The sequence below is a fragment of the Lampetra planeri genome, chromosome 66, assembly GCF_965212315.1.
Source record: "Lampetra planeri chromosome 66, kcLamPlan1.2.h2, whole genome shotgun sequence".
Classification (NCBI taxonomy): Eukaryota; Metazoa; Chordata; class Hyperoartia; order Petromyzontiformes; family Petromyzontidae; genus Lampetra; species Lampetra planeri.
This window is the reverse complement of record NC_136172.1, coordinates 1,068,167-1,090,492: the sequence shown is the minus strand read 5'-3', so window position 1 is coordinate 1,090,492 and position 22,326 is coordinate 1,068,167. Positions and strand designations below refer to the sequence as shown.

Genomic DNA, 22,326 nt, shown 5'->3' with positions numbered 1-22,326 from the left:
ATCCACTGGAAGCAGCGGACGACATTGGACTGGGAGAATATCATAAATGAGGTCCGATATAATAGTTGCCGATGCCCCCGTGTCCACTAACACCCTAATCTCGACCCCATCAATAGATCCCGTAACAACGGACGAACCCGCCGAAGCAGCCACAATTCTATGCCCCAATTCCGCCCATTCAATGTCTCCCTGGTCCCGGCCGAACCCCCCTCGCCGAACCGAATCCCTGACCCTTAACCGGCCCTCCTCCGCCGCAACGCGGCGTCCCATGTGTGCCGAATAAACAGGCCGAGCGTGTGAGGTGCCGCGACTTGCCGGGGATTGTAGAGATGACTTGGGATCTCGGTCGTCGTCCAGCCGAGCACCCATGGCGCGCTGACGCGGAGCGCGGCACCCGGACGCCACGTGGCCCCGGAGGCCGCAGTTATAGCACGTGACGAGGGTCGGAGTAGATCTTGGTTGCTCCGACTTTCGGCCCGATCGCAGAGGCGACCGAGCCCCCGGCCTCCAGTCCCCTGGTCGTCCCGTGGCGAACGCCTCCTCTCGTGGGCTGACGACTTGGGGTTCGGTGACCACCGAACCCGGAGCTGCGACGACAGCAGCGTTGCAACCAACTCCTTGTTTCCGTTGTAGGGCCTCGTGCGCTTGAATACTCGTGGCGACTCTCAAAGAAGAAATATCAATCTCGTCAGCTGTGTTGATAGGGACCCCCAGGTCCTGCGCCAACTTAAGCAGCTGCTCCAAAACCATCGCGTCCTGGCCCTCCTCGTCCATCCGAGGGAACGCAGCATCAGCAAGAGCCAGCAACGCCGTGCGATAGGCCAGCGCGGTCTCCGTGGCCGCTTTCCGTCTTGCGTAGAAATGATGGCGGCACGCCGAGGGAGGTCCGTAGACCCTGGCCAACAAACCCAGCGCATCCTTCAGCGTGGAGCGGTCCGACTTCCGTGCAGACCTGAAGGCCGCGAGCGCGTCGTCGTCCAGCAGGGCAGGCAACGCCCGCAGCGCCGTAGCATCGGACCACGCTGACATCTCTTGATGCGCCAAAAACCTTCGCTGAAATTTGCCCCAGTCTCCGCCTTCCGCCTTGAAGGCTGACAACGTGGGCAGACGCTGCTGAAAAATGAAGTCATCCGCCTCGTGGTTCCTCTCCGCCTCTCCCTCGGTGTGTAAGATGGCGGCTCCAGCGGCAGACGTAAAATGGCGGACCCCCTCGCGCGCTGATGACGTCGATGCGCGTGCTTGGGAACCCACCACCACGTGGCGCTCGCCGTTCCCGCCAAAAGTAGGCCCAGGCGCAATGGCGGGAATCCCCCATTCGTTTTGGCGGGAATCTGCGGGGCGACCTTGTAAAATGTCCCCCACCGTCCCCGCTCCTCCCGACGAGCTGATCTCCGCCAAGATGGACGCGGCGGCGAGCAGCAGCTCCGCCAGTCGGGAGTGCGCCTCACGAAGCACGGCCTCGGTCCCCGGTCGCTCGGCCGGCGCCGTCGACGGATCCTGTAGCGTGGGCAAGTCTTCCTCCTCGCCCCCCGCCACCAGCAGCCCCGAGTCGTCCAGGTTTTCCTCGCGGTCAATCCCGTGGGTCCTACGGGTCTTCCTTGTCTCCATGCTTGGAAGCCCGTTTCACTTCTGACGCCAGATGAAGTATTGGAAAATGACGGCAGGAAACTCCTTGACGGGAACACACTTCTTTTATTAAATCTTGACTTGTAACGATACAACGCGTGGCCTCTCTTCTTCACAATGCGGTCACCATACAACGGTACAACTCGTGACCTCTTCTCTCCGCCCTACGCTTCTCTTGACTCTCGTAGATTCTGTGCTGCTGGCTCTCTGTGCCTCGTGTAGACTCCGCGCCTCGGCTACACTCTTCTCTCGTCTCGTGTAGACTCTGCGCCTCTGCTACACTCTTCACTCGTCGCGTGTAGACCTTACGCCTCTGCTACACTCTTTACTTGTCTCGTGTAGACTTTACATCTCTCTCTGGCTACACCGTATGCATACTCGGCTCGTGTAGACCTTTCTCTCTCTCTGGCTACACCGTATGCATACTCGGCTCGTGTAGACCTTTCTCTCTCTCTGGCTACACACTATACATCGCTCAGCTCGTGTAGACCTTTCTCTCTCTCTGGCTACACACTATACATCACTCAGCTCGTGTAGACCTTCCTCTCTCTCTGGCTACACACTACACATCACTCAGCTCGTGTAGACCGTTCTCTCTCTCTGGCTACACACTTATACCTTACTCTCCTCTACTCTCCATTACTCTCCTCTCCGGGCTCTATCTCTGCACCTTCGTCTTCATTCTTAGATGGTTCCACTTCTGCCCCCCCCTACTCCTCTGTGCATCATCTTATATATCTCTTCCTCCCGGGAGACGGAGCGGATGCGGACCTCAACGTCGGCACCGCTCCTCAGTTACCCAATCACCACGCGCTATCTCTACGATCCGTTTCCGCCCAGCGCGTGTTTCCACTCCTCGACCAATCACACCGCGCTGCCACCCGATCACTCCCTCTCAGCGCGTCACCGGCACACAGCCAATCAGCAGCACTACCCCCACCCGCGCACTGACGCCTGCTCCTCCCCGTCAGCGCGCGTCACCACACACACACGTACATACGCGCTGGCACATGACGTACACACCCAGCGCGTATCACCACTACACATGTGAAGAGAGGAATCTGGAGTGACCAGAGCTCTCTCCCTGCACCTGCTGGGAAACGCGGGGTGAGGGGTTTGCAGAAGGCGTGGGCAGTGTGGAAGTGTGGCGAGTCTGCTGCGGTTTGCTTCGGCTTCCCGATTCTAGACCACTTTTTCTTTCCACTGTTTCTTGCAGCGACTGTTCTGATGTCACCCACCGTGCCTTAACAGTGGTGCAAAAGATGAATAAAATAACAATACATTTTTTTTCATAATAGATACATTATTCCCCTTCAATGTAGCGTTATTGGTAAACGTGTTCTGTGTTTTGTGCAATGTACGGCAACATAACTCGTGTATCTGCTATGATGCAGGAGGAAAAACAACGGGCGCGTTGAATTCCTGTCCACAACGCAGACAGGACGCGCCACTCGAGCTGCTGACAAACACCGAAACCGCGGAGGCTCCACTATGGACACCCCACGTCGCCACTCACTGCACACGCTCACGGTATACAGAGAGACTCACTAGACACAGACCGGCTTGCTGCACAGATTCACGTCACACATCAGCCTCACAAACAGGCTCACGCTACAGGCTCACTAGACAGACTCATCGTAAACAGCCAGGCTCAATACACACAAACAGGCTCACTATACAGCTTCACTAGACAAAGACAGCTTCACAAGCCACAGCCTCAACAGACACAGGCACTCGAATCAACTTGTCTGGTTGCTGCAGAGGAGTCTCCAGGACCCCGCCTGGCAGTGTCCCGGAGAGATCGCAGCTCTTCGTGGACCCAGCGGAGACGCGGGGTTCGGGAGGGACGGCGTGCACAGCGTGAGTGAGGATGCAGCTTTGCAACTCTTCACCACTTCTCCCTTCTGAACTTTGCGTTTTAACGTCGCCTACCCGTGCCACGTGCTCCATGCACGCTGCGTGTGTAACGCGTCGTGATGCTCGTGGTGACGTTCGCCCTCTCTGTGTCTAGGAGCAGGAACGCGCTTGCGATGGCAGAGCCCGCAGCCACGAGTGCCTCGTTCACCCGCATCTCGTAGGGGGCCGGGTCACCCGGAGGCCGAGGTCACGCTGAGACCCCGTTGAGGCGTTCAGTGTCCTTACTGCTCGGTCACACAAGGCGAGGCCTGGCTGTTGCTTTTACAACTAGAAATGTATTTAATCTGCACAGGGACTTGACCGTCACATTTGATTTATTTTTCAGCAGAATACAATAAAGCGCGCATATCCATGTCTGCGTCAACAGAGTTGCATCATATTTGTAGTTTTTTGCTTAACATAAATTCTGCCACTCAGCATGTTAGATCTCCGCTTACGCAAAATCCATGTCCAAAGGAAAACATTGGGATTATAACAAAAAAAGCTGTAAAGAGAAAACATGTACATCGGTGGAATAAAATTAGAATATTGTCAGTGCTGTGAGAGGTCCTTACAACTTTAATATGAATGCACAAGCGCTAATCAGGCCGAATATTGTAATGGTGCGTTCATTTGCGACATGAGCTTTGGAGGTTTCGGTCTATAGCCGAATCCCAAGCTCTCAGTACTCGCACCGCTGTGGTTTAGTTTATGGTGGGGCCCCTGTTTCACGCGACGCCCCCGATGACCGTGTGCGGAGTATAACAAGGATCACGGCCAGTAATCTACAAAATCATGGAGTTTAACAACAACAAGTTTGCTACTTCACCGGTGGAGTGAAAATATCACCAGCCATGATAGCAACCCAAATCACCCTCAAAGCAGCAACAACAAACAATACAATCAAACAACAATCTGACGATACCGCTTTCACGAATCTGCTCAAACACAAACGCTGACGGGAGACACTTGCGGAGCAACCGTCCAGGGTACCTGTGAAGTGTTCCCCAGTTCTGGAACAGATTAAACAAAACGTTCCAGGGACAACCTCACGGCCCTCCGGCAGTCACCTCCCCCCCCCTCTTCCCCGCGAGTGTCCCAGCTGCCGACGCCCCGCAGTCCCCAGCACTCGCGGAGGGCAACTCTCACGGCAGCGGCGGGTGGTCCTACTGGCTCCGAGACGCGGGTTACTGGGATGACACACTGGCGAACAGCCCAGCAGTCAACAGCAGAACCCCAGTCGATCACGCTCACAGGCCAGCAAGTTCTTGTCACCAGGACTCCTGGCTCCGAGACGAGGGTTGCAGGGATGACACAACGACACGGCCGACTCTCTTGCCGTGAACGAGGAGGAGTTTCACCGTGGTCGGCGTGGTCTCAAGTCTGCAGCGCAGCGCAACAGACGCGTCGATCAAGACGTGGAACGGAACCCGCAAAATTCCGCCCCCTCGCGTCTCTCCCTCCTCCTCCCCCTTCATCTCTGTCACCGGTTTCCGTTTATCCAAGCTCCACCCCCCCTATCAATCTGAACCCCTCCCCAAGCAGGAGACGCCCTGCCCCCAAAGCTATCCCCTCTCTGACTGCCACACTCCACCCCCTCAAATTGCGCCCCTACTCAACAAGAGGCCCGGTGTGGGCAACGAGACAAGAGGGTTGCTTACATTGGGCAGACCAATCACCGTCCAGCGAGATACTGTAACATTCGGCTTTCTGGCTGCTACAAATACATTGTCAAGTTATGCACAATTATCACAATTTCTCAGCAAGCTCGGTTATAGTAAACATGATTAATATTCGTATTTTCAATAAAACAAAACAAAAGCACAATCATGGTTGAAAGACGCTGCTGGAAACGTTTGTATAAAACAATGCTAATGACGATGTCTAGAGGACCTTCTGCAGTGGTTCGCTTGTGGTGCAAATGCTGCTCCAATAAAGATCCCTGAACTCTGTCAAAGCAGGGCAGAAAAAACCCCAGGCCCCAGTCTAATCCGGGTTTATTGAAATCTACATTTGAGACTTACATTTCTATTTGTTATATTTTTCCCTCCGAATTAAATTCCAATTATCCAACTGTTAATGTGTCAATGCAAGACTTGTTTTAGCTACCAATGAACCACCCTGTGTTAACTAACAGCCCCAGGAGATTATCTCGACGCCTTGCTGTCCTAATCTGGTGATGAACGGAGGTCCGTGGCTGGAGTTGCCACTTCCATGCGAATGCCCTCCGTGTCCGTGCCATGGACGGGCCGAGCCTTGTCATGGGCGCCAGCGCCACCCTGCACAGAGGCAAACACATCGCCACGATACGAAACGCACCTTCGGGTACTGTCCTATACTGAAGAGAAACTTAACAGTGTCGCACTTACAGTCATTGATATATTAATGTAGATACATCATCCGGTACAGAGGTGACATTTAAATCAGAATTGGTCTGGGGGGCTCAGGGACAATGCTCAGCACAGTGACCGCACGTTTCAGGGCTCAGCTTGATCACGGCCTTCAGGCAGAGGGGCTCCCAATGAGGTGAGTTTTTAATTTGAACCGGAACGGGAAACTGGTATCAAACACTTTTCATGAACCAAAATAAAAAAAAACATATGCTACATTAAACTATCTGCACTTGAATGAAACCCTAAAACAAAATTAATATATCAGTTTAAAAAGGTTTAAATGGTAAATAATTTTTCATGTAATATTTACAATCTGTTTTTATTGGCCAGTTTCACTTTCGTACACTCGATGGCACATTGGCTACGCTCCCTCAGCTGGCTCAGGGAGATGTTCTGGGTGCCAGGGTTTGCACGCTGGACTTGCAATCCAGTGGTCGCTCGTTCGTTTTCCATCTCCCAGCAAAGCAACGCAATTGACAAACTTTGGCGGTGGTGTGAATGCGAAGATCACAGTTGGTCGATCGGCAGGTCGCGTGCGGTGGGGTAAAGTGTGGGTGAGCCCACCTCGAGCAACACGTCCGCTCAGTCTTAGAGAGTAAACCAAATACCCGAGACGGCTCCCTCGAATGGAGTCCCTTCCGCCAGCAGTGGCGTGAGCACGCAGTGCCAGGGCTGCTCCTTCACCTTTCAACGCGGGTGGCTCAGCGGGAGCGAGACCCTCTCGCGGTCGGAAAGTGACGAGTTCACATCCTGGTTGGGGGTTTACTCAGCCAATCATCCCTCCTGAGGTTTATAAAATAAGTTCCACTTTGTGGGTAAGTCAACAGGGCTTGCATCACGAGAGACTCGTCCCCAACCGTGATGATGTGCCGCGTTTGCTGCGCCCTGCGCGATGCCTGTTGCTTCGTCTGAATGTCGCGCTCTGCGCGTTCCCGCAGGCGTGGAAGTGCAGTCCGTGAATCAACGCGTGCACGGCCAGCAATCAAATGAAGATGTAAATGTTAGCGAACCATGGGGGTACAAGTCGTGAACCCAAGCGACAGTGATAGATGGGGGTGGTGGTGGGGAGATAGACAAGTATTTACTGTTTCTAAACAATGGCAACAGGAGGAGGGCTGCAGCTGAGGGGGGGGGGTGCTGAGCATCAAAGGGGGTGTACGGGGAGAATAAAAATATGTATTTATACTGGAGGACAATCAGGTGAGCTAGAAAGCTCTTTTTCAGCAATGCCCAGTAGTGGCGGGTAAGAACGTTACAACAACAAACAATAGTATAGGAAAGGTAAACAAATCACTTGAATCATCATCATTAGACCTCATTTGCCAGTACCAAAATATAATAATAGGGTTTTTCCCCTTTTTTATGGCAACAAAGCTGAAACCTTTTAAAAAGGATTCAAAACACACTATTTTCATAGTGTGTTTTTTTGCGTGTTTTTTGTTTGCATTTTGACTGCAACTATGTGGTTAATGCAGACATTAATCCTTGTAAAAAGGTGTCAGCTTTGTTGCCAGAAAAAAGGGGAAACCCCCTATTATTATAAATCACTTGAAAACAAACAAGTTAAACTAAACTATTTTTTTTATCTTACCAGACAAAGCCCACTGAGGTATTAACTTATTTTTCAGAAGCCTCCTGGCGACAAATGAGAGCTCAACAAAGTGGCTCATCATGTGGAAATTTACAGCAGCAAAATAATTAACCTCAATGCACGTTTCTAATGTGGAGGGAAAAAATCGGAGGAGCCGGAGAGAAAAGATCCACGCGACCACGGGGAGAGGCGAGAGACGCAAACTCCACCCAGCACTGTGCAGGACCGTGCGGTGTTAATTGAAACCGACTGTCTGAATACACCGACCCTTGAAGCGTGCCGTGTAAGCTGGCGCTGTGCTCAGTGTAATTGTGTGTTGGATATAGCTACTCTTGAAGCGTGCTGTGCAAGCTGGCGCTATGTTCAGTGTATTTGTTTGTTGGATATAGCTACTGTTGAAGAGGGCTGTGAAGCGGGCATTGCTTCAGTTGTCACTCATGCGACCTGTTCCCGGTTATGGGACTTGGAAGTGCTCTGGAGCGGCGGAGGTTACGGGACAATAAAACCAGCCTTGAGCTCAAGCCCCTTGGTCGTGGTCTGGGTAGCTACATCAACATTGCACATTGCCGAGAAGTTGTCATTTGTAATTTTATCTGAATTTACCAGCTAATTTTGAGCAAAAGTTCAAATGTGAACGTGGTTACCCTGCTTTTCGCAACCTTTCGAGACCGTTATGAACCAAGTGAACTGTAACCGGTTCAATTTACCTGAACCAAACCGGAAAACCAATCGGCTCAACTCCCTGGCGCGTACAACCTGCTGCTAGAACCACCCTGTCAGGACCCAAGAGGCATCTCGAGCTGTTCCCTGAACAAACCACAAACAGGTAGCAGCGGAAGGTGACAGACAGGCTGGAGTTGGGGAGAGGGGCGGCAGTCGCCACACTCAGACACGATGGAGGCAGCTGCACCGTTACCTCGCCCGCCCCTCGCCACAGCAGCAGCAGACAAAGCCCTACGGCCGTCCAGGCGACCACCGGCGCCAGGAGGGAGAGGACGCACCAGCAGCCAGAGCCCGCGCCGCCTGCAGAAAGCAGCCCTCCTCGTTACCGTGGTGCCACTCGTGGCCACAAGACGGCCCCACGTGGAAGGCCACCCGCGAGCATTCGAGGCTCAAGGCGGACAGCGAGTGCGGTGGTGAAGCAGCAGCTCCCTGTGGCTGGCCAGGGGAGAGGGGCGCGTGCAGCGCGGTGCCTCTCCCGTGCAGCCGCAGCCCTCACGGCTGCACGTGGCTCTCCCCGTCACGGCCTGGGCGGCGTGGAGCCGGTGGCTTCCTGTGCCAGCCCCTCACCACGTGCCTCGCCACAAGTCACGTGCTTTTGTCGCCACGTGTTTTGTAAAGAGCTACAACATTATCAGTGTTGTGCTGCTCGGTTTGTCCTTGCCACAAGAATGGAATTAGGCCCCTAATGCCTGCTAGGTTAATATTTTAAACTGCACAGTTTGGCTCTTCTGAAATACAATTTAAAAAACTTATGAAAACCTAAAATTGTGCAAAAACGCACATATTTTGGCAGCAAATTAACCTTAGCAATTTATGTTAAATACGCCGTTCACTTATTCCCCGAGGTTAACCTGCACACAGCACGGAGGTAGATTGAGTAAAGTCATGAATGAGAGCAATCGTGAGTGAGTGAAACCCTCAGTGAGTTAAACGAGGAAGGATCAAAACCCTGAGTGAGTGAATTCCGGAATGAGCACCTTTAATGTGAAACACGGCCTCGGTCTCGCCAACCTCGTTTGCCGCCACACAGGTCACATTCTGTTCCTGTGACCGCTTCATGACTAAGGAGCTCAAGGTAACGGTTCCATTTCCATCCTGGGTCTGGATCAATTCTGACGCATCACTCTCCATAGTCCTCCAGGTGATGGTGGCACGAGGATTAGCCTCCACCTCACAGAAGATGCACAGGTTGCCTCCACCCCCACACTTCTCATCCTGAGACAAATTCACCACCACCGGTGCATCTGTCAACAGAGGAGAATCCGACAGTCATTGTGACAATGATTGTGACTCTCGGAGAGCCCAGACAAGCACCCTGAACACTGAGCAGAGAACGTCCCGACCGCTGGATGGGAGAGGAGAGGGACCTTCAACCCACTCTCTTGTGCAGCCACACAGGGCTCAGCGAGTGGGTCTTGGTGACCTTGCAGGGGGAGTCAACTGTAGATCAAACCCCCTATTAAGTTTCCTTCATAGAAAGCAGCTGTGCTCACATGTATCATCTGACCTAAATTAATTAAGTGACCTCCAGTCACTGGAGGACATTACACAGCCAGTAATCTCTGTACTGCTCGTAACATTGTCACTACAGCACCACACAGTGGCACAATTTCTACACCAATCTAGACACACGAGCAACAACCACTGCTGGACACTCACACTTGACGACCAAGATGAATTCTTGGACCATGGTTGAGACCAGGTCGCCTCCCAAGGCTTCACAGCGACATTTCTTTCCATCGTCCTCGGCTGACGGGGTGAAGCTGAGCCGGCTCGTCACGGTGAACGTCCCGTCTGGAGATCGACTCTGGGAGGTTGAGTTTGTCCACTTTACGGCATCGACCAGGATCCAGCGGACGGTGACGGAGTCCATGGGGAACACGGCGTCCACGCTGCAGTGCAGGGTGGCCGGCTCGGTGGCGCGCAACTCCAGCGGGGTGCCGGGGTGAGCGCCACATGCGAGGGAATGGCTGGGGCAGGGGGCACGGTGACGTTAAGGTGGGTTCAGGTCGGCAGTTTAGGGCATCACCCATAACGCACAGAGGCAGTGGTACACACTGAGAGCAAGGTGTGAGAGCCATGAGACAGAAAGTGAATGTATTATTTCTGTGTATACATTTGATGTACATCTGACATACATTTGTTGGACAGACTGGTTATATTTGATTTGGAATATTTCAACTGTTTAGAAACCCCCCTGTGGTTAGACTAGGCCTCGGCAAGGTAAGGTAATTTACCCTTTTTACCGGGTAAAAGGGTAAAGGTAAAGTAAAGGTGTCGACATGCCAAGGGGTAAGGGTAAAGGGTAGGGTAAAGGTACGCTCGTTGCTTTTTACCTTTTACCTTACCTGCTAAAGGGTAAAAGGGTAGGGTAGAGTGATTGTATTGTGGTAAGGTTTAAGGTAGGGTAAAGGTAGGCTCGTTGTTTTTACACTTTTACCTTACCTTGCCGAGGCCTAGATTAGACGCTCCGTTGGTTGAACACATGACGTCATTTCCGGTTTTAGAGTATAAACGAAAACTTCAAATCTAGATTATAAACGGGAAGTTACGAGAAGAGCCGGGCAGGGAGCGAGTGCACACAGTCTTTGACCGTGCAACAACGTGATACAGTACGTGAACAGGCGAAGATATACCTTTAGACATCGCTCGTTTTTGTGCAACTAAGAAATAAAGAAACCGTTTGATTCAAGACACCTCGAACACGTGTCAGACGTATTGCTCCCACAAGTTAAGGCGTAGCTTATTTTTGGTACAAGAAAGCTGCGCCTACATAAGGCGCTGCACTATCCATTCAAAAATCTAATATTAGATCAACTAGCAAGTGTTATAATGATAGCGGGTAAATATCGATGGTGCCTGCAAGTCAATTCGCTGTCCCGAAGCAGCTGACACGCACCATGAACACAACGTCAGTGGCGCGTTTGTGTGCCACACGAAATGAGGTGCACCGCTCGGTGCTCTGCACCAGGGAGCCTCTCCCCGGCTTGCTCGAGCAGTGGCTTCACTGCTGAGTTCTGCACAAATACCATGAATAACAGGGAACATTCATCCCAACTCTAGTCAGGCTAATTGCATGCCCTCCGTTAGTTGGTGGCACAGTTCGTAGTTTGTCGATAAGAGTATCTTTAATGTAACGTGTCACCAAGCTAGGGGGTGATTACTTACAGAAAACTTGCAGCTCCGTCCATGAATATTCGCTGTTTGTTGTTGAGATCCACGCTTCACATTCATACCAGCCCACGTGTTTTACAGCCACAGCTTCCAAGGTCAGGTGACTTCTCGTCTCAGACAACCTCTCGTACTGACCATCTGATCTGTATTTCCACCACTTAAAGTTGTTTGCTTGCTGGGAGCTCGTGGTTCTGCAGTTCAGAGTAGCTCGTGTCCCCACTTTCTCCCTCCGTCTCTTGCTTCCCTCAGTATCAGGAATTAATGACCTGTTATAGACTGAACAAAAAGTTGTTACAACAAAAAACATGTATGCTAAACTTCCTTTCCAGCGTACATAGCCAACGACGCTAATTGGAGGTACGGTATCATCGTCATAACCATCATGGTTATGATGGGGTATACATGTATTGCAAGTCACAGATCTCCCTATTGAATACTCACACTGGAATCATATGATGGGACAGTAATAATAACATCATTTATTTAGCTTGGAAAGCCTCAATGAATTGCAACCTCACATTTAAATGTTTGTCCACATCCATGAATTATGTTTTGGGAAGTGAGAGGAAAAATGCATACGTGGGTGAAACACCCATAGCTCTGCACTGAAAGATTCAGCAATCTATAGCAGTACCACCATCTCCTGGCCTCCTGGTAGCCAGTGTGCCCAGAAGGCCAGGCACTGCGCTGCCATGCCTCCATATATGGTTTACTCTCCAACACACCGGTGTGCTGTACTAGTGTAATGCGGGCGTAAGCGACCTTCCGGATGTGACGTCACGGGGGGGTGGAGTCATGTGACGTGGGAGGAAGGTTCGGGTCCTTAAGGGGTTAAACCGGAAGGAGAAGTCAGTCGGGTTGTGAATGGAAAAGAGTGAGGCCACGCGGGTGAACGAGAGGAGGTGGGGCACCGTCGGCCATCGGGAGCCAACCCCGGGGAGTAGGGAGCTACTGGGTGGTGTGAAGCTGCAGAGAAGTACAGCCAGTAAGGCTGTGTGTTAGAGGCAGCGGTGTGGCTGCCAGGAGTTGCAGGAGCAACGAAGTGGGAGACAGCACGAGGCTGTCAGAGCTGCGGAGTGACCGAGAGAGAGAGAAGAGCTGCAGCTAGTACAGCCAGGGGGGCTGTGTGAGAATAACAGCAGCGGAGCTGCTGTGGTGCTACGGGAGCGACAAGGAACAGCAGCGGGGCTGCTGATGGTGACTGGAGCGACATCGGAGCCAGCACTGTGGGGACTGAACAAATAGGAGACAGCCGTGTGGGAAATATAGTACGAACCAAATAAAGGACACTGAGCCAGACATCGTGGTCAAGTCTTTTATTACACTAGTAACGAATTGGATTGTTTTGTTTACTTGACAAACCTTACTAATTGGCTGTGTCGGGTGGTGGCAGGTTTAAAAACGCATTTAAAATCTTGATTTGAAGCTTTCGTGACTGCAGGAATCCATACTCTTTGGTTCAGCAGTTTCCTGCTGTGATTGTTTCGCCTGATGACGGTCGATTGTGTTGCGATCGAAACGACGTGATCTATTATTTTCTACCTACGTGACTTTACCGAAAGAACCAAAGAGTATGGAATATTGCAGTAACGAAAACTTCAATTATAGAATAGAAGAGGGGAATGCCACGGTACAGGCTGTGGAGCTCACACAACGCACGTCTCGTTTTGGCAGAACGTTACATTGCCGTGGATTCTCGTATCACATCAATTCGCCTCTAAATATAAACACGAGTTTGCAGTTGTTTAACATTTCCAGTGTAATGCCTCTTAAGTTGATAATTGTTTTTTTACCCTTCTATCTGGCAACAAAACTGACACCTTTTTTACAAGGAGTCATGTTTGCATAGACCACAATACCTGCAGTCATAATGCAAACAAAAAACACAACTCTGATAATGTGCACTGTCCTTGATGTTGATTGGTCCACACCCGAGACAGCTTTCCTTAGAGCCTAGTCTCACATGGGTTGGACCAGATGACGCCAAAAGTATTGTGGTCTATGCAAACATGACTCCTTGTAAAAAAAGGTGTCAGTTTTGTTGCCAGATAGAAGGGTAAAAAAACAATTATCATATTTATTACTGGCAAATGAGGTTCCAATGGTGCCTCTTAAGTTATTTACTGTTAAGAAAATAGCCATGAAAGATTCCATACCTGTAATTGTAATTCCTGCATCGCCACTGAACTTAGTTCCATCGCTGTTGGCGTGGAAAAAATATGTCCTCGAGCCTCCCTTCCTCGCGTCTCTGATCTCCAGGGAGCAGCTCCCCGAGCTCAGACTCCCCACCAGCGCCACTCTCCCCCTGTACCCCTCTATGGGGCTGGTGTTGCTCACTGAGCTGTAGACGATGTTCTCTGTCTTTGTCTCGTCAAAGGCATCGTTAATGAGCCAGAAGCCCTGCACTTTGTAGCTAATGCGGCTCCACGGGAAGCAGAAGGCGCAGGGCAGTAGCGCCCGGTCTCCCTCCCGCACCCTCACCGCGAGCCCGTAGCTCACCAAGGGGCCAGTCAACCCACCACCGCCTGTGAGAGACGCACAGATCGTACAAATGGCGGTGAACATCTTCTGTACCGTGTCTGGCCCTACATGAAACTACGTAGGGCACTTGGAGATGTCGCGCCATTTAAGTGCCTAATACATCCCACTACTGACTCCTTCCCCGGAATGTCAGAATCTGTATTTAGAGTGGAGGAATCTGATGACCTATGAAGCGCTATCCCCCATATGTCCAGTAAGGGCAGGTCACCAATTTTCTCATCAAACAATATAACAAAACGATTAGAGTAAAAAATAGAGAAAAGGTAAGCAGGTCATAGAATATAAATACAAAAAATATATAACTTAATATTCCGATAAGATGAAAGATGGTCGATTTCATATTCTAATAAATCCATTACCACGCAAGTAGCAAAATAGCACATATGATCTTAATATCATTTTATCCTCCAGGTGCAGTCCTACATTTTACACGAAGCTGAACTCCAGGTGTCCCAGTGTAGCCCTAGGTCTTCAACTCAAATTTGAAGTAGTAGATGGTGGCATCTGAGACTGCGACATTCTTGATCATAATAGCGCAGCTACCGCTGCTGAGATATCTGCTCAAGGAGGTCCGCCCTCTGTAGCTCACAGCCACCTCTGTTGGCGTGGAGCTGTAGACGATGTTATCTGCTGTGGCTGCAGTGCCATCTCTCGTCCACCATTGTCGTACAACGGGTCCTCGTCCCGAGGGGAACGAGAACATGCAAGGGACTTCCACCTCTGCTCCCTCTGTTGCAGTCACCACCAACTGCCCATAGTTTACTCCCCAATCATTGCCTTCAGCCTCTGACAGCACAAGGGGTACATGACACATGAAGTCGCATCACAGTGACGTATTTATGTTGAACAAAGTAATCGTGACAAGCGGAGACACGTCCCACGTGGACATGAGTAGCGAGGAAATGCCTCCGAGTGAGAGAGATGCCCTCATTACTGGGCTTTTCGTTGAGAGAAGAAGATTGGGGATTAGGGTCACCCAGGACAACTCCTCATGTACTGGAGATAGAGGAGTTTATCGCGTTATGGCAAGAGCACAGATGGAGGTGTAGGGGTGTCAGGGGAAGGATTCCCACCAATAGGAGGGTTAGTGAGAGGGGTAATCGAGGAGAACGGGCGAGAAGAAGGGGCCTTTGGCGGGTACGAGATTGGGACGGCTGGGGACAGGTGTGGATGGGAGAAAAGGATTAAAAGACGAAACCCCTGCAATCTTGTGTCGGCTCTCCTTTACAGAGGGAATGAGTGCAACAGAGGAAAAGACGTGAGAAGATGTGAAGAGAGGTGTCTGGAGAGATGGCGGAGTGTGTGAGCAAAAGAGATTAGTGAGGAGTCACCGTTCAGATGGAGGCTTCCAGCGAGAAGACACAGGAAGAGCCTTGTCTGTAACACTCCCATCATGCCTGCAACACGGACAGACTCACTACACTGGCTGGCTCACTACACTGACAGGCATACTACGCAAACAGGATGATTACACAGACATGATCACTACACAGCCAGGCTCACGATACAAACACGCTCGCTACACAAACAGGCTCACTACACAGACTTGCTAAATCCAAAGACCGACATACTACACTGATAAGCTCATTACCCTGACAGGCTCACTGCACAGACAGGCTCACTACACAACCAGGATCACGGAGCAAACACGCTCACTACACACAAAGGCTGAGCAATCATTGGAAGGACGTAATAAACCATTTTGGATCTTAACTGATTGTGTTCACGTTTACGGTGACTTTCAGACCGCAGTCCACTCACTGACATTGACTATATATATTTTGTGTTCTCCGCAGGGAATGGAGTCTTTGCTCCGCTGCAAGTCTCTTTTCACCACTCTCCCATTGACATATTTCGTTGCTTCCTCTTAGTACCTTTCACGCGACGATCAATGGTATAGTGTATAGCAGATTGTATAATAAATAGTATAAAAGTGTAATGTTTAATATAATGTATAAGGTAATATATAATATCGTAATTGTATAGTGAATATACAGCAGTGTGGTAGACAGTAGGGTGGGTAGAATAATACATAGTGTAATATTACAATGTATAGTCTAAGGTATAGGGTGGTGTATAGTAATGCAGTATATTATTTAATGTTGGGTTTGTCTATGGCAGTACATAGTACGGGGTAGATCCGTGTGATGTAAGTAAAAAGTTTAGCTGGAGGCATATTATATTTTTTGTCGACATAGAATTGTAAGGTATGACTTACTGTTAGTAGCTCAGCATATTGGAGAGTATATTTAGTATATTGATGATATTGATGTAGTTTATATTTAAGTTTTTACGTGGTGGTTAGGCTGCTGCAGCTCCTTACTATTAAAATTCCTTCCCATTATTACTGCTAACCCTACTACCTACCTTTGTTGCTGCTAATCCTACATAATGCACGGGCATAATATGACTTTGAGACCCCCCCCCCCCATCTCCTACGCATTCCACAAGTAGTGACTAATCCCATATCTGCATTTTCCATAAATATGCTAAATTCCTATGTTGATATGCAAATTCCTCTGTCAAGGCGCCCTTCCCCCTCCAACCCAGCTTAAATATACGCTGATAGCACTCAAAATCCGCAGGTCAGTGTAGGTGATTGTGGGAAAAAATTGTATTGACATGGACCCTTATCACTCCTGCTGGCTCAGTCGGAATTTAAGGCAGCAGGAGAAACCGGAGGTCCCGGAGGTCCCGGAGAAAGCCAACTGTGGCAACTACAGGGAGAAACATGCGAACTCCACACAAACAGGAGTCCTGAGCCTGGAATCAAACCCCCGACCACGTGTATGGGAGGAGGCGAGTGAGTGAAGCAATCAGCTACTTTAGACACGTTTTAATAAACATATAACAAGCCAGTTCGAAGTTTCCACCACAGGTGTGACATCACATTTTAGGGTTCAAGAAACGTAACATGTGCAGACTATAGTTACAATACACATACCTATCCATAGTATGGAATACAATACATTACTCCAATCGGTAGTATGTCTGCAAAATCGCACACTTAATAATATAATATGTTATTCTGCCTTACGACAAAGAAATAATAAAAACATGAAAGTCGTGATGTTTTGCTTTTTTACCATTATTATGGCTGTATAGGCCATCTGCAAGGCTACCAGAGCCCTTAAACAAATATGGCCAGCCTTGCAACAGCTACCGGTCAGATATCAGGTCGACTTTAAGGTTTTGTTGTTGACGTATACGACCTTGCCCCTTATTTACGAGACCTTATTCAGTGGCACGTTCCATCGAGACCCTAAGATTTGCACATCTCCTCTATGCTGAGTGTTCCGAAGCCTCGACTATATGCCTAAGGCGCCAGGGTTTTTGCGTGTGTAGTGACTGATTTGGAGACGTAAGTTCTTGGAGGCAGTTATTTTATTAATTCGAGCACCCTTTGCACAATACACACCCTACGCTGGTACACACTTTTCTCTCTCTTGTTTATACACAACTCTAAGTGAGTTGCTAGGCTATTCACAACATCAGCCATTTGACACTGACGGCGCTGAACCAAGACAGCCAACTACCGGTGAAGATGACAGCGACGAAGGCGACAAGACGACAGGGACGATGACGACGATCTTCAACAGCAACAACGGGGATCTAATTCCAAACGACAGCCCCGAGATTTTTTCCTGGGGCCCCTGTGATACTGTCAGCGTGGCCTGGCTCCGCCCCGGCCACGCCCCCCTTCTGGAACCTACTAGCGGGTTCTCCACGTGTCCCTTCCATAACCTTTCCCCTACATCCCTCTCTGGTCTATAACGTGCCCTGCTGTCGGTCAGGGCTGCTGCAAGCTGCAGATCCCCTTCCCTGCCAGCAGCCAGCGCTATGCTGCCAAGTGACCGATTCTATGTCACTACACGTACATGACGACAAGGTTGTGGAATGCTCTGCCATCGAATATCAGATGGTCGGAATTTGTGAGCAGATTCAAATCCTAAAACATAACAAAGGCGTTTCCCTTCCTCGAAAAAATTCGGGAGGTATTAAAATGTTGAACCACTCGACAGGTATTTCATGGCATCATCAACTCTGCATGAACCACACAGACGTATGCTGAAACGTGCAAACATATTTGTTTTCATGTATTGTCCTTGAAACTGATTGGCTTACACCAGGTGTTAGAGACTAAATAACCTTAAAAGGTGAACAGTACAAGGACAAAGCAAACGCCAAAGCATGAATATCTCGGATTCAGCAGCTTTAAACTCTCTGAAAACGAATCTTTCAAAAACTAGGCGCTTTGACCACCAGCACTTGCATATTCACCCTGGATTCTGTCCATTTTTACTTTACATACACCGTGGCGCACTGTGATCTTTGGATAGAATGTGCATTATCCATGATGAATTATTATTAATTAATAGGCGGTCTCAGTTCTTGGAAATGGCCGCCTATCCGGCTTGCTATGGCCCTCACCCTGACTCTGATTTGCTGTAAGTTAAGTACTCCCGTCTCACTCTTTCACGTGTCAGAGTGTCTGCATGACAATGTGCACGTTGTCGGGATTCCCCAGAGGATCTGGACTCACTCAATAATACAGTGTCAGAGGCTATTGAAAGGCTGAAAAAATGTGGACCGTCCTCCCTCGAATATCGTTCTTACTGCTATATATGTCTCTTATAATCATAATTCGAACATATGCAAGTATGATTCAAATATACATTCACCACTGCATGCTTGTAGTCCATGTACCATACTTAATCGATACCAACTGAACATGGCAACATTAAAGAGTGTAAACTGAAATGTCAGCAAATATCGTTATAATACTTTCATAAAATTCCAGATGTGTCACTAAACCTGCACCGAAATAGACCACATTTAGCATTTGTTATAAGACATTGCATCTCCCCCCCCTCGAAACATAATAGTAGGAAGCAACTGGAGCCAAGCACTTTTAAATCAAAATTAAAAATCTATTTTATCTATAACTGTTTGCTATTTTTCTCCCGCACCTCCGATCAGCACGGTTGGCTACATAAGGTGCGAAAGAAGTAACACAAACATGTTAAAAGAGTGCAGTAACCAACTTTCAGATCTCACGTTGACCGGCGTGCACAGGCTTCAATATGTTCAGGTTTGAGACACTATATCTGTATTCATGCATGTTCGGATTAATGTATTTAATAAAGATGACCAACTGGTTGACTCGTTTTTCTAAATGCATGTCCATATTGACATATGTAAGTTGAATCACTATTTAAAATGTGTCAGTATGGATGATCGTTTTGACGTATGTAAGATACAGATATTTAGGGACTTGAAAAACATCCAAATAGATTGCCACCTACGTTGATACCGACCCATGAGCTACATCGCTATGATTACGAATACATTGCATATACATTGATTATATATACATTTATTCTGTGGTGTAAGCTTACTTATATGTTTCATCGACACCAGATAAGCAAATACAATATGTACTCTGTGCTTGATGTTGTTTGAAATTATTTTTCAATTAGACTTGAGCGATGTGAGAGTTTACTCGAGTTTTCTTAGGGTGAAGCGTTACCAGCAGCAAGCAGTCACACTCGCGTTAATCACCAAGTTGCATTTACTGACATTAAGTATTCATTAAAATCTGCTTTTAGAGCAGAGTGCGTTGATGGTCAAAGCCACAAATAGATACTTGTATTGCATTGCATGCTTCTGCAATTGCTCGCTCTTGCCACTGCCAGCAGATGGGCCTCCTGTACAGGCAGCTCCATGGAGCCCCTTTACGGGGTGTTTGGTCAACTTTTCCATGCTGGCCCAAAATCGATCTCCATCATCACATGCGACGTTGTCAGAAAGTAATAAAGTGATTGCGGTTTGGGGCTGTTACTAAGTAATTGCATACATTGTTAATTAGAAGTTTAGATTTTTTTACTTCATTCAATTTTTTTTGTATTGTAATTTGCTTCATTTCATACTCATGATTCAGAGTGAATGTTAACATGTGGATGATACCGGTCTGTGAAGGCCTAGTTGGCCGATTGTCTTTTTGATTGCTTTTGTTAGGAGTAGTACAGCGGAAATGTTTATACAATGTGGACCAAAAGTCAGGACACATATGGTGATTTAATTTATTTTAACACTGGCATTAAACATTTTCATTTGTTTTTTAAATTAATACTCAACCAATCAATATTTATTTTAAGCACAAATATTGCCCTCAACAAAGTAAGCATTAGAGCACATTACAACAGAACAAACGGTACAGAAATAGAAAAAAACCCATCATGATATCAGCCCCAAATCCCGACTAAGCAAAATAAAGTTATACCGCGCACAGTGAATATCTATCTTCTATCGATTATCATTATTCATCATTATTAATATCTCTCAGCAGTTGTCCGCTGTCAGCGGTTGATGAAGGTTGCTTGCGTGGCGATCGAAACATCGTGATTTATTTGATTTTATTTACACCTACGTAACTTTATCGAAAGAACCAAAGAGTATTATTGACGCATGTTCAAATATTATACCTTTACACCTGTAATGTAAACAAATTCCCGAATTCCTTTCAAAAGATAATTCATGCATGTGTAGCGATGTAGATGGGCTGCACTTTCCTGCAGTAGCAGACAGGGCCCATCAGGGGCAGTACCTCGTACCGGCAGGGGGGTTGCTACGTTCCCCAGCCCAACAGCAGGAGGGGGCTGCGGGGTGTCCTAGGATCCCCCGGGACCCCCCTCCTGGAACCTTCTGGAAGAGAGGCGGGGCCAGAGGCTGACACACCTGGGAAGTGTATAAAAACCGGACCTCTCAACGGATTCGGGGCCAGTCCAAAACAGAAGCCATAAGACCAGCTAGCATAGGACCCTGGCACCCCTAGCCCCACTGTCCTTGTAAGGGCCGGGATGCTGTGGGCCAGTGGTGAGACCCTAGGGACCCCCGGCCTGAGGTCTTTGTAAGGGCCGGGTCTGAGGAAGCCAGTGGTCGGGACCCGTGCCTTGGCTGGGTCGGGTCAGCATAGCCTCCCCTAGGTCACTCGTAGCCGGAGGACCTGAGAGCTCTAGCCCGGTGTTAGGGCACGCTCGTCCGGAGGCTGTACATCCCCAGGTGGTAATTAGAAAAAGGCTGTTGCCTGAGTGAAGGCTGGAACTGTTGTCTGAGTGAAGGCTAAAACTGTTGCCTGAGTGAAGGCTAAAACTGTTGCCTGAGTGAAGGCTGGAACTGTTGCTGTTAAGCGTTATTGAATAAACGCGTTGCCTCTACAAGTGGTCTCCAATAATTTACTACACATGCGTTACTGTTAATAGAAGTCAGATTTAGCATTTGTTAAAATAATTTAAATAACCATATTTTATTTGTTCAAATATCTATGCTAACCCTCTGTATCCTGACTTTTTGGGGTTCCCTGTATATATTTTATTAATTAAATGAAGCAATATTGTAACACTGTATCTGCTCGTTCTTTATAAGGCTGAGACACATATTTGTACCATCTTATTTGACAGGTACTATTCTACTTTACCGAGTGTTGACATCCCCAGTGTTTAACAGTGTAATGCGGGCGTAAGCGACCTTCCGGATGTGACGTCACAGGGGGGTGGAGTCATGTCACGTGGGAGGAAGGTTCAGGTCCTTAAAGGGGTAAACCGGAAGGAGAAGGCAGTCGGGGTGTGAATGGAAAAGAGTGAGGCCACGCGGGCGAAGGAGAGGAGGGGGGCACCGTCGGCCATCGGGAGCCAACCCCGGGGAGTAGGGAGCTACTGGTGGTGTGAAGCTACAGAGAAGTACGGCCAGTAAGGCTGTGTGTTAGAGGCAGCGGTGTGGCTGCCAGGAGTTGCAGGAGCAACCAAGAAGGAGACAGCACGAGGCTGTCAGAGCTGCGGAGTGGCTGGGAGAGAGAGAAGAGTTGCAGCAAGGACAGCCAGGGGGGCTGTGTGAGAATAACAGCAGCGGAGCTGCTGTGGTGCTACGAGAGCGACAAGGAACAGCAGCGGGGCTGCTGATGGTGACTGGAGCGACATCGGAGCCAGCACTGTGGGGACTGAACAAATAGGAGACAGCCGTGTGGGAAATACAGTACGAACCAAATAAAGGACACTGAGCCAGACATCGTGGTCAAGTCATTTATTACACTGGTGTCAGAAGTGAAACGGCATGTCGAAACAAGTAAGGAAGAAAATTACTCCGGCGCCAGCATCGGCTTCTTCGTCCGACGACGACGATTTCCCTCCAACCATGGATCCTGCTGGGGTGGTGGAGGAGAGCCCTGCTGAAGCGAGCACGGGGACGGGAGTGGAAGATGTTGGCGCGATGGCGGGTCCGTCAACATCATCGGACGCTGATCGAAGATGGCAACAGATGGCGGAACAACTGGAGGCACTAAAGGACGTCCTGGCGCAACTTTGTCATCTCGTCACGCCAAGGACG

The 22,326-nt window shown here is 49.1% G+C and overlaps 1 long non-coding RNA gene across 1 annotated transcript; it reads right to left on the bottom strand.

Moving 5' to 3' along the window:
* Positions 1 to 5,586: 5,586 nt before the first annotated feature.
* Positions 5,587 to 9,291, bottom strand: LOC144737264 (uncharacterized). The gene is made up of 3 exons (XR_013588925.1): positions 9,207 to 9,291; positions 8,423 to 8,529; positions 5,587 to 5,801 (listed from the first exon to the last, which is right to left on the bottom strand). It is a non-coding gene; the product is annotated as an uncharacterized LOC144737264 (long non-coding RNA).
* Between the last annotated feature and the right edge of the window lie 13,035 nt (positions 9,292 to 22,326).